Raw genomic sequence first — 12,696 nt, 5'->3', positions numbered from 1 at the left:
ACTGACTGCCCTGTTTCCAGGGTTACTGACTGCCCTGTTTCCAGGGGAACTGACTGCCCTGTTTCCGGGGTAACTGATCACCCTGTTTCCGGGGTAACTGACTAACCTGTTTCCAGGGTGACTGACTGCCCTGTTTCCAGGGTAACTGACAGCCCAGTTTCCGGGGTAACTGACTGTTCTGTTTCCAGGGTAACTGACAGACCTGCTTCCGGGGTAACTGAGTGCCCTGTTTCCAGGGGAACTGACCGCCAAGTTTCCAGGGTAACTGATCACCCTGTTTCCCGGGTGACTGACCGCCCTATTTCCAGGGTAACGGACCGCCCTGTTTCCAGGATAACTTGAATGCCCTGTTTCCAGGATAACTGACTGCCCTGTTTCCAGGTTAACTGACTGCTCTGTTTCCAGGGTAACTAACCGCCCTGTTTCCAGTGTAACTGATCTCCCTGTTTCCGGGGTAACTGACCGCCCTGTTTCCAGGGTAACTGACCGCGCTGTTTCCAGGATAACTTGAATGCCCTGTTTCCAGGATAACTGACTGCCCTTTTTCCGGGGTAACTGACTGCCCTGTTTCCAGGATAACTGATCACCCTGTTTCCGGGGTAACTGACCGCCCTGTTTCCAGGATAACTGACCGCCCTTTTTCCGGGGTAACTGACCGCCCTGTTTCCGGGATAACTGACTGCACTGTTTCCGGGGATAACTGACTGCCCTGCTTCCAGGGTAACTGACTGCCCTGTTTCCAGGGGAACTGACTGCCCTGTTTCCGGGGTAACAGATCACCCTGTTACCGGGGTAACTGACTAACCTGATTCCATGGTGACTGACTGCCCTGTTTCCAGGGTATCTGACTGCCCAGTTTCATGGGTAACTGACTGCCCTGTTTCCAGGGTAACTGACTGCCCTGTTTCCGGGGTAACTGACTGCCCTGTTTCCAGGGTAACTGACTGCCCAGTTTCCAGGGTAACTGATCACCCTTTTTCCGGGATAACTGACTGCCCTGTTTCCGGGATAACTGACTGCCCTGTTTCCAGGGTAACTGATCACCCTGTTTCCGGGATAACTGACTGCATTGCTTCCAGGGTAACTGGCTGCCCAGTTTCCAGGGTAACTGACTTCCCTGTTTCCAGGGTAACTGACTTCCCAGTTTCCAGGGTAACTGATCACCCTTTTTCTGGGATAACTGACTGCCCTGTTTCCGGGATAACTGACTGCCCTGTTTCCAGGGTAACTGATCACCCTGTTTCTGGGATAACTGACTGCCCTGTTTCCAGATTCACTGACTGCCCAGTTTCCAGGGTAACTGACTGCCCTGTTTCCAGGGTAACTGACTGCCCAGTTTCCAGGGTAACTGATCACCCTGTTTCCGGGATAACTGACTGCCCTGTTTCCGGGATAACTGACTGCCCTGTTTCCGGGATAACTGACTGCCCTGTTTCCAGAGTAACTGATCACCCTGTTTCCGGGGTAACTGACTGCCCTGTTTCCGGGATAACTGACTGCCCTGTTTCCAGGCTCACTGACTGCCCTGTTTCCAGGATAACTGATCACCCTGTTTCCGGGGTAACTGACTAATCTGTTTCCAGGCTTACTGACCGCCCTGTTTCCGGGGTAACTGACTGCCCTGTTTCTGGGGTAACTGACCGCCCTGTTTCCAGGATAACTGATCACCCTGTTTCCGGGGTAACTGACCACCCTGTTTCCAGGGTAACTGACCACCCTGTTTCCGGGATAACTGACTGCCCTGTTTCCGGGGTAACTGACTGCGCAGTTTCCAGAGTAACTGATCACCCTGTTTCCGGGATAACTGACTGCCCTGATTCCGGGATAACTGACTGCCCTGTTTCCAGGCTCACTGACTGCCCTGTTTCCAGGATAACTGATCACCCTGTTTCCGGGGTAACTGACTAATCTGTTTCCAGGCTTACTGACCGCCCTGTTTCCGGGGTAACTGACTGCCCTGTTTCTGGGGTAACTGACCGCCCTGTTTCCAGGATAACTGATCACCCTGTTTCCGGGGTAACTGACCACCCTGTTTCCAGGGTAACTGACCACCCTGTTTCCAGGATAACTGACTGCCCTGTTTCCAGGGTAACTGACTGCCCTGTTTCAGGGGTAACTGATCTCCCTGTTTCCCGGGTGACTGACCGCCCTATTTCCAGGGTAACTGACCGCCCTGTTTCCAGGATAACTTGAATGCCCTGTTTCCAGGATAACTGATCACCCTGTTTCCGGGGTAACTGACCACCCTGTTTCCAGGGTCTCTGATCACCCTGTTTCCAGGATAACTGACTGCCCTGTTTCCAGGGAAACTAACTGCCCTGTTTCTGGGGTAACTGATCTCCCTGTTTCCGGGGTAACTGACTGCCCTGTTTCCGGGGTAAATGACTGCCCTGTTTCCGGGATAACTGACTGCCCTGTTTCCAGGGTAACTGACCGCCCTGTTTCCAGAGTAACTGACTGCCCAGTTTCCAGGGTAACTGTTCACCCTGTTTCCGGGATAACTTACTGCCCTTTTTCCGGGATAACTGACTGCCCTGTTTCCAGGGTTACTGACTGCCCTGTTTCCAGGGGAACTGACTGCCCTGTTTCCGGGGTAACTGATCACCCTGTTTCCGGGGTAACTGACTAACCTGTTTCCAGGGTGACTGACTGCCCTGTTTCCAGGGTAACTGACTGCCCAGGTTCCAGGGGAACTGACTGCCCTGTTTACGGGGTAACTGATCACCCTGTTTCCGGGGTAACTGACCAACCTGTTTCCAGTGTGACTGACTGCCCTGTTTCCAGGGTAACTGACTGCCCAGTTTCCCGGCAAACTGACTGCCCTGTTTCCAGCGTAACTGACTGCCCTGTTTCCGGGGAAACTGACTGCCCTGTTTCCAGGGTAACTGGCTGCCCAGTTTCCAGGGTAACTGCTCACACTTTTTCCGGGATAACTGACTGCCCTGTTTCCGGGATAACTGAATGCCCTGTATCCAGGATAACTGACCGCCCTGTTTCCAGGATAACTGACTGCCCTGTTTCCAGGGTAACTGACTGCCCACTTTCCAGGGTAACTGATACCCCTGTTTCCAGGATAACTGACTGCGCTGTTTCCATGGTAACTGACCGCCCTGTTTCCAGGGTAACTGACTGCCCAGTTTCCAGGGTAACTGATCACCCTGTTTCCGGGATAACTGACTACCCTGTTTCCGGGATAACTGACTGCCCTGTTTCCAGGGTTACTGACTGCCCTGTTTCCAGGGGAACTGACTGCCCTGTTTCCGGGGTAACTGATCACCCTGTTTCCGGGGTAACTGACTAACCTGTTTCCAGGGTGACTGACTGCCCTGTTTCCAGGGTAACTGACAGCCCAGTTTCCGGGGTAACTGACTGTTCTGTTTCCAGGGTAACTGACAGACCTGCTTCCGGGGTAACTGAGTGCCCTGTTTCCAGGGGAACTGACCGCCAAGTTTCCAGGGTAACTGATCACCCTGTTTCCCGGGTAACTGACCGCCCTATTTCCAGGGTAACTGACCGCCCTGTTTCCAGGATAACTTGAATGCCCTGTTTCCAGGATAACTGACTGCCCTGTTTCCAGGTTAACTGACTGCTCTGTTTCCAGGGTAACTAACCGCCCTGTTTCCAGTGTAACTGATCTCCCTGTTTCCGGGGTAACTGACCGCCCTGTTTCCAGGGTAACTGACCGCGCTGTTTCCAGGATAACTTGAATGCCCTGTTTCCAGGATAACTGACCGCCCTATTTCCAGGGTAACTGACCGCCCTGTTTCTAGGATAACTGACTGCCCTTTTTCCGGGGTAACTGACTGCCCTGTTTCCAGGATAACTGATCACCCTGTTTCCGGGGTAACTGACCGCCCTGTTTCCAGGATAACTGACCGCCCTTTTTCCGGGGTAACTGACCGCCCTGTTTCCGGGATAACTGACTGCACTGTTTCCGGGGATAACTGACTGCCCTGCTTCCAGGGTAACTGACTGCCCTGTTTCCAGGGGAACTGACTGCCCTGTTTCCGGGGTAACAGATCACCCTGTTACCGGGGTAACTGACTAACCTGATTCCATGGTGACTGACTGCCCTGTTTCCAGGGTATCTGACTGCCCAGTTTCATGGGTAACTGACTGCCCTGTTTCCAGGGTAACTGACTGCCCTGTTTCCGGGGTAACTGACTGCCCTGTTTCCAGGGTAACTGACTGCCCAGTTTACAGGGTAACTGATCACCCTTTTTCCGGGATAACTGACTGCCCTGTTTCCGGGATAACTGACTGCCCTGTTTCCAGGGTAACTGATCACCCTGTTTCCAGGATAACTGACTGCATTGCTTCCAGGGTAACTGGCTGCCCAGTTTCCAGGGTAACTGACTGCCCTGTTTCCAGGGTAACTGACTTCCCAGTTTCCAGGGTAACTGATCACCCTTTTTCTGGGATAACTGACTGCCCTGTTTCCGGGATAACTGACTGCCCTGTTTCCAGGGTAACTGATCACCCTGTTTCTGGGATAACTGACTGCCCTGTTTCCAGATTCACTGACTGCCCAGTTTCCAGGGTAACTGACTGCCCTGTTTCCAGGGTAACTGACTTCCCAGTTTCCAGGGTAACTGATCACCCTTTTTCTGGGATAACTGACTGCCCTGTTTCCGGGATAACTGACTGCCCTGTTTCCAGGGTAACTGACCGCCCTGTTTCTAGGATAACTGACTGCCCTTTTTCCGGGGTAACTGACTGCCCTGTTTCCAGGATAACTGATCACCCTGTTTCCGGGGTAACTGACCGCCCTGTTTCCAGGATAACTGACCGCCCTTTTTCCGGGGTAACTGACCGCCCTGTTTCCGGGATAACTGACTGCACTGTTTCCGGGGATAACTGACTGCCCTGCTTCCAGGGTAACTGACTGCCCTGTTTCCAGGGGAACTGACTGCCCTGTTTCCGGGGTAACAGATCACCCTGTTACCGGGGTAACTGACTAACCTGATTCCATGGTGACTGACTGCCCTGTTTCCAGGGTATCTGACTGCCCAGTTTCATGGGTAACTGACTGCCCTGTTTCCAGGGTAACTGACTGCCCTGTTTCCGGGGTAACTGACTGCCCTGTTTCCAGGGTAACTGACTGCCCAGTTTCCAGGGTAACTGATCACCCTTTTTCCGGGATAACTGACTGCCCTGTTTCCGGGATAACTGACTGCCCTGTTTCCAGGGTAACTGATCACCCTGTTTCCGGGATAACTGACTGCATTGCTTCCAGGGTAACTGGCTGCCCAGTTTCCAGGGTAACTGACTTCCCTGTTTCCAGGGTAACTGACTTCCCAGTTTCCAGGGTAACTGATCACCCTTTTTCTGGGATAACTGACTGCCCTGTTTCCGGGATAACTGACTGCCCTGTTTCCAGGGTAACTGATCACCCTGTTTCTGGGATAACTGACTGCCCTGTTTCCAGATTCACTGACTGCCCAGTTTCCAGGGTAACTGACTGCCCTGTTTCCAGGGTAACTGACTGCCCAGTTTCCAGGGTAACTGATCACCCTGTTTCCGGGATAACTGACTGCCCTGTTTCCGGGATAACTGACTGCCCTGTTTCCGGGATAACTGACTGCCCTGTTTCCAGAGTAACTGATCACCCTGTTTCCGGGGTAACTGACTGCCCTGTTTCCGGGATAACTGACTGCCCTGTTTCCAGGCTCACTGACTGCCCTGTTTCCAGGATAACTGATCACCCTGTTTCCGGGGTAACTGACTAATCTGTTTCCAGGCTTACTGACCGCCCTGTTTCCGGGGTAACTGACTGCCCTGTTTCTGGGGTAACTGACCGCCCTGTTTCCAGGATAACTGATCACCCTGTTTCCGGGGTAACTGACCACCCTGTTTCCAGGGTAACTGACCACCCTGTTTCCGGGATAACTGACTGCCCTGTTTCCGGGGTAACTGACTGCGCAGTTTCCAGAGTAACTGATCACCCTGTTTCCGGGATAACTGACTGCCCTGATTCCGGGATAACTGACTGCCCTGTTTCCAGGCTCACTGACTGCCCTGTTTCCAGGATAACTGATCACCCTGTTTCCGGGGTAACTGACTAATCTGTTTCCAGGCTTACTGACCGCCCTGTTTCCGGGGTAACTGACTGCCCTGTTTCTGGGGTAACTGACCGCCCTGTTTCCAGGATAACTGATCACCCTGTTTCCGGGGTAACTGACCACCCTGTTTCCAGGGTAACTGACCACCCTGTTTCCAGGATAACTGACTGCCCTGTTTCCAGGGTAACTGACTGCCCTGTTTCAGGGGTAACTGATCTCCCTGTTTCCCGGGTGACTGACCGCCCTATTTCCAGGGTAACTGACCGCCCTGTTTCCAGGATAACTTGAATGCCCTGTTTCCAGGATAACTGATCACCCTGTTTCCGGGGTAACTGACCACCCTGTTTCCAGGGTCTCTGATCACCCTGTTTCCAGGATAACTGACTGCCCTGTTTCCAGGGAAACTAACTGCCCTGTTTCTGGGGTAACTGATCTCCCTGTTTCCGGGGTAACTGACTGCCCTGTTTCCGGGGTAAATGACTGCCCTGTTTCCGGGATAACTGACTGCCCTGTTTCCAGGGTAACTGACCGCCCTGTTTCCAGAGTAACTGACTGCCCAGTTTCCAGGGTAACTGTTCACCCTGTTTCCGGGATAACTTACTGCCCTTTTTCCGGGATAACTGACTGCCCTGTTTCCAGGGTTACTGACTGCCCTGTTTCCAGGGGAACTGACTGCCCTGTTTCCGGGGTAACTGATCACCCTGTTTCCGGGGTAACTGACTAACCTGTTTCCAGGGTGACTGACTGCCCTGTTTCCAGGGTAACTGACTGCCCAGGTTCCAGGGGAACTGACTGCCCTGTTTACGGGGTAACTGATCACCCTGTTTCCGGGGTAACTGACCAACCTGTTTCCAGTGTGACTGACTGCCCTGTTTCCAGGGTAACTGACTGCCCAGTTTCCCGGCAAACTGACTGCCCTGTTTCCAGCGTAACTGACTGCCCTGTTTCCGGGGAAACTGACTGCCCTGTTTCCAGGGTAACTGGCTGCCCAGTTTCCAGGGTAACTGCTCACACTTTTTCCGGGATAACTGACTGCCCTGTTTCCGGGATAACTGAATGCCCTGTATCCAGGATAACTGACCGCCCTGTTTCCAGGATAACTGACTGCCCTGTTTCCAGGGTAACTGACTGCCCACTTTCCAGGGTAACTGATACCCCTGTTTCCAGGATAACTGACTGCGCTGTTTCCATGGTAACTGACCGCCCTGTTTCCAGGGTAACTGACTGCCCAGTTTCCAGGGTAACTGATCACCCTGTTTCCGGGATAACTGACTACCCTGTTTCCGGGATAACTGACTGCCCTGTTTCCAGGGTTACTGACTGCCCTGTTTCCAGGGGAACTGACTGCCCTGTTTCCGGGGTAACTGATCACCCTGTTTCCGGGGTAACTGACTAACCTGTTTCCAGGGTGACTGACTGCCCTGTTTCCAGGGTAACTGACAGCCCAGTTTCCGGGGTAACTGACTGTTCTGTTTCCAGGGTAACTGACAGACCTGCTTCCGGGGTAACTGAGTGCCCTGTTTCCAGGGGAACTGACCGCCAAGTTTCCAGGGTAACTGATCACCCTGTTTCCCGGGTAACTGACCGCCCTATTTCCAGGGTAACTGACCGCCCTGTTTCCAGGATAACTTGAATGCCCTGTTTCCAGGATAACTGACTGCCCTGTTTCCAGGTTAACTGACTGCTCTGTTTCCAGGGTAACTAACCGCCCTGTTTCCAGTGTAACTGATCTCCCTGTTTCCGGGGTAACTGACCGCCCTGTTTCCAGGGTAACTGACCGCGCTGTTTCCAGGATAACTTGAATGCCCTGTTTCCAGGATAACTGACCGCCCTATTTCCAGGGTAACTGACCGCCCTGTTTCTAGGATAACTGACTGCCCTTTTTCCGGGGTAACTGACTGCCCTGTTTCCAGGATAACTGATCACCCTGTTTCCGGGGTAACTGACCGCCCTGTTTCCAGGATAACTGACCGCCCTTTTTCCGGGGTAACTGACCGCCCTGTTTCCGGGATAACTGACTGCACTGTTTCCGGGGATAACTGACTGCCCTGCTTCCAGGGTAACTGACTGCCCTGTTTCCAGGGGAACTGACTGCCCTGTTTCCGGGGTAACAGATCACCCTGTTACCGGGGTAACTGACTAACCTGATTCCATGGTGACTGACTGCCCTGTTTCCAGGGTATCTGACTGCCCAGTTTCATGGGTAACTGACTGCCCTGTTTCCAGGGTAACTGACTGCCCTGTTTACAGGGTAACTGATCACCCTTTTTCCGGGATAACTGACTGCCCTGTTTCCGGGATAACTGACTGCCCTGTTTCCAGGGTAACTGATCACCCTGTTTCCAGGATAACTGACTGCATTGCTTCCAGGGTAACTGGCTGCCCAGTTTCCAGGGTAACTGACTGCCCTGTTTCCAGGGTAACTGACTTCCCAGTTTCCAGGGTAACTGATCACCCTTTTTCTGGGATAACTGACTGCCCTGTTTCCGGGATAACTGACTGCCCTGTTTCCAGGGTAACTGATCACCCTGTTTCTGGGATAACTGACTGCCCTGTTTCCAGATTCACTGACTGCCCAGTTTCCAGGGTAACTGACTGCCCTGTTTCCAGGGTAACTGACTTCCCAGTTTCCAGGGTAACTGATCACCCTTTTTCTGGGATAACTGACTGCCCTGTTTCCGGGATAACTGACTGCCCTGTTTCCAGGGTAACTGACCGCCCTGTTTCTAGGATAACTGACTGCCCTTTTTCCGGGGTAACTGACTGCCCTGTTTCCAGGATAACTGATCACCCTGTTTCCGGGGTAACTGACCGCCCTGTTTCCAGGATAACTGACCGCCCTTTTTCCGGGGTAACTGACCGCCCTGTTTCCGGGATAACTGACTGCACTGTTTCCGGGGATAACTGACTGCCCTGCTTCCAGGGTAACTGACTGCCCTGTTTCCAGGGGAACTGACTGCCCTGTTTCCGGGGTAACAGATCACCCTGTTACCGGGGTAACTGACTAACCTGATTCCATGGTGACTGACTGCCCTGTTTCCAGGGTATCTGACTGCCCAGTTTCATGGGTAACTGACTGCCCTGTTTCCAGGGTAACTGACTGCCCTGTTTCCGGGGTAACTGACTGCCCTGTTTCCAGGGTAACTGACTGCCCAGTTTCCAGGGTAACTGATCACCCTTTTTCCGGGATAACTGACTGCCCTGTTTCCGGGATAACTGACTGCCCTGTTTCCAGGGTAACTGATCACCCTGTTTCCGGGATAACTGACTGCATTGCTTCCAGGGTAACTGGCTGCCCAGTTTCCAGGGTAACTGACTGCCCTGTTTCCAGGGTAACTGACTTCCCAGTTTCCAGGGTAACTGATCACCCTTTTTCTGGGATAACTGACTGCCCTGTTTCCGGGATAACTGACTGCCCTGTTTCCAGGGTAACTGATCACCCTGTTTCTGGGATAACTGACTGCCCTGTTTCCAGATTCACTGACTGCCCAGTTTCCAGGGTAACTGACTGCCCTGTTTCCAGGGTAACTGACTGCCCAGTTTCCAGGGTAACTGATCACCCTGTTTCCGGGATAACTGACTGCCCTGTTTCCGGGATAACTGACTGCCCTGTTTCCGGGGTAACTGACTGCCCTGTTTCCAGAGTAACTGATCACCCTGTTTCCGGGATAACTGACTGCCCTGTTTCCGGGATAACTGACTGCCCTGTTTCCAGGCTCACTGACTGCCCTGTTTCCAGGATAACTGACTGCATTGCTTCCAGGGTAACTGACTGCCCAGTTTCCAGGGTAACTGATCACCCTGTTTCCGGGATAACTGACTGCCCTGTTTCCGGGATAACTGACTGCCCTGTTTCCGGGGTAACTGACTGCCCTGTTTCCAGAGTAACTGATCACCCTGTTTCCGGGGTAACTGACTGCCCTGTTTCCGGGATAACTGACTGCCCTGTTTCCAGGCTCACTGACTGCCCTGTTTCCAGGATAACTGATCACCCTGTTTCCGGGGTAACTGACTAATCTGTTTCCAGGCTTACTGACCGCCCTGTTTCCGGGGTAACTGACTGCCCTGTTTCTGGGGTAACTGACCGCCCTGTTTCCAGGATAACTGATCACCCTGTTTCCGGGGTAACTGACCACCCTGTTTCCAGGGTAACTGACCACCCTGTTTCCGGGATAACTGACTGCCCTGTTTCCGGGGTAACTGACTGCGCAGTTTCCAGAGTAACTGATCACCCTGTTTCCGGGATAACTGACTGCCCTGATTCCGAGATAACTGACTGCCCTGTTTCCAGGCTCACTGACTGCCCTGTTTCCAGGATAACTGATCACCCTGTTTCCGGGGTAACTGACTAATCTGTTTCCAGGCTTACTGACCGCCCTGTTTCCGGGGTAACTGACTGCCCTGTTTCTGGGGTAACTGACCGCCCTGTTTCCAGGATAACTGATCACCCTGTTTCCGGGGTAACTGACCACCCTGTTTCCAGGGTAACTGACCACCCTGTTTCCAGGATAACTGACTGCCCTGTTTCCAGGGTAACTGACTGCCCTGTTTCAGGGGTAACTGATCTCCCTGTTTCCCGGGTGACTGACCGCCCTATTTCCAGGGTAACTGACCGCCCTGTTTCCAGGATAACTTGAATGCCCTGTTTCCAGGATAACTGACTGCCCTGTTTCCAGGTTAACTGACTGCTCTGTGTCCAGGGTAACTGACTGCCCTGTTTCCAGGGTAACTAACCGCCCTGTTTCCGGTGTAACTGATCTCCCTGTTTCCGGGGTAACTGACCGCCCTGTTTCCAGGGTAACTGACCGCGCTGTTTCCAGGATAACTTGAATGCCCTGTTTCCAGGATAACTGACCGCCCTATTTCCGGGGTAACTGACCGCCCTGTTTCTCGGATAACTGACTGCTCTGTTTCCAGGATAACTGACTGCCCTGTTTCCAGGGTAACTGACTGTCCTGTTTCCACGGTAACTGACCGCCCTGTTTCCGGGATAACTGACTGCCCAGTTTCCAAGGTAACTGATCACACTGTTTCCGAGGTAACTGACTGCCCTGTTTCCAGGTTAACTGACCACCCTGTTTCCGGGGTAACTGACTGCCCTGTTTCCAGGGTAACTGATCACCCTGTTTCTGGGATAACTGACTGCCCTGTTTCCAGATTCACTGACTGCCCATTTTCCAGGGTAACTGACTGCCCTGTTTCCAGGGTAACTGACTGCCCAGTTTCCAGGGTAACTGATCACCCTGTTTCCGGGATAACTGACTGCCCTGTTTCCGGGATAACTGACTGCCCTGTTTCCGGGGTAACTGACTGCCCTGTTTCCAGAGTAACTGATCACCCTGTTTCCGGGATAACTGACTGCCCTGTTTCCGGGATAACTGACTGCCCTGTTTCCAGGCTAACTGACTGCCCTGTTTCCAGGATAACTGATCACCCTGTTTCCGGGGTAACTGACTAATCTGTTTCCAGGCTTACTGATCGCCCTGTTTCTGGGGTAACTGACTGCCCTGTTTCTGGGGTAACTGACCGCCCTGTTTCCAGGATAACTGATCACCCTGTTTCCGGGGTAACTGACCACCCTGTTTCCAGGATAACTGACTGCCCTGTTTCCAGGGTAACTGACTGCCCTGTTTCAGGGTTAACTGATCTCCCTGTTTCCCGGGTGACTGACCGCCCTATTTCCAGGGTAACTGACCGCCCTGTTTCCAGGATAACTTGAATGCCCAGTTTCCAGGATAACTGACTGCCCTGTTTCCAGGTTAACTGACTGCTCTGTGTCCAGGGTAACTGACTGCCCTGTTTCCAGGGTAACTAACCGCCCTGTTTCCGGTGTAACTGATCTCCCTGTTTCCGGGGTAACTGACCGCCCTGTTTCCAGGGTAACTGACCGCGCTGTTTCCAGGATAACTTGAATGCCCTGTTTCCAGGATAACTGACCGCCCAATTTCCGAGGTAACTGACCGCCCTGTTTCTCGGATAACTGACTGCCCTGTTTCCAGGATAACTGACTGCCCTGTTTCCAGGGTAACTGACTGCCCTGTTTCCACGGTAACTGACCGCCCTGTTTCCGGGATAACTGACTGCCCAGTTTCCAAGGTAACTGATTACACTGTTTCCAAGGTAACTGACTGCCCTGTTTCCAGGGTAACTGACAACCCTGTTTCCGGGGTAACTGACTGCCCTGTTTCCAGGGTAACTGACCAACCTGTTTCCGTGGTAACTGACTGCCCAGTTTCCAGGGTAGCTGATCACCCTGTTTCCGGGATAACTGACGTCCCTCTTTCCAGGGTAACTGACTGGCTGTTTCCAGGGTAACTGACTGCCCAGTTTCCAGGGTAACTGATCACCCTGTTTCCGGAGTAACTGACTGCCCTGTTTCCAGGGTAACTGACTGCCCAGTTTGCAGTGTAACTGATCACCCTGTTTCCAGGGTAACTGATCGCCCTGTTTCTGGGGTAATTAACCGCCCTGTTTCCGGGGTAACTGAACGTCCAGTTTCCGGGGTAACTGACTGCCTTGTTTCCAAGGTAACTGATCACCCTGTTTCCGGGATAACTGACTGCCCTGTTTCCGGGATAACTGACTGCCCTGTTTCCAGGGTAACTGACTAATTTGTTTCCAGGGTTACTGACCG

This window comes from Heterodontus francisci, chromosome 28 (assembly GCF_036365525.1).
Source record: "Heterodontus francisci isolate sHetFra1 chromosome 28, sHetFra1.hap1, whole genome shotgun sequence".
Lineage (NCBI taxonomy): Eukaryota > Metazoa > Chordata > Chondrichthyes > Heterodontiformes > Heterodontidae > Heterodontus > Heterodontus francisci.
Note: the sequence above shows the minus strand (reverse complement) of the source record.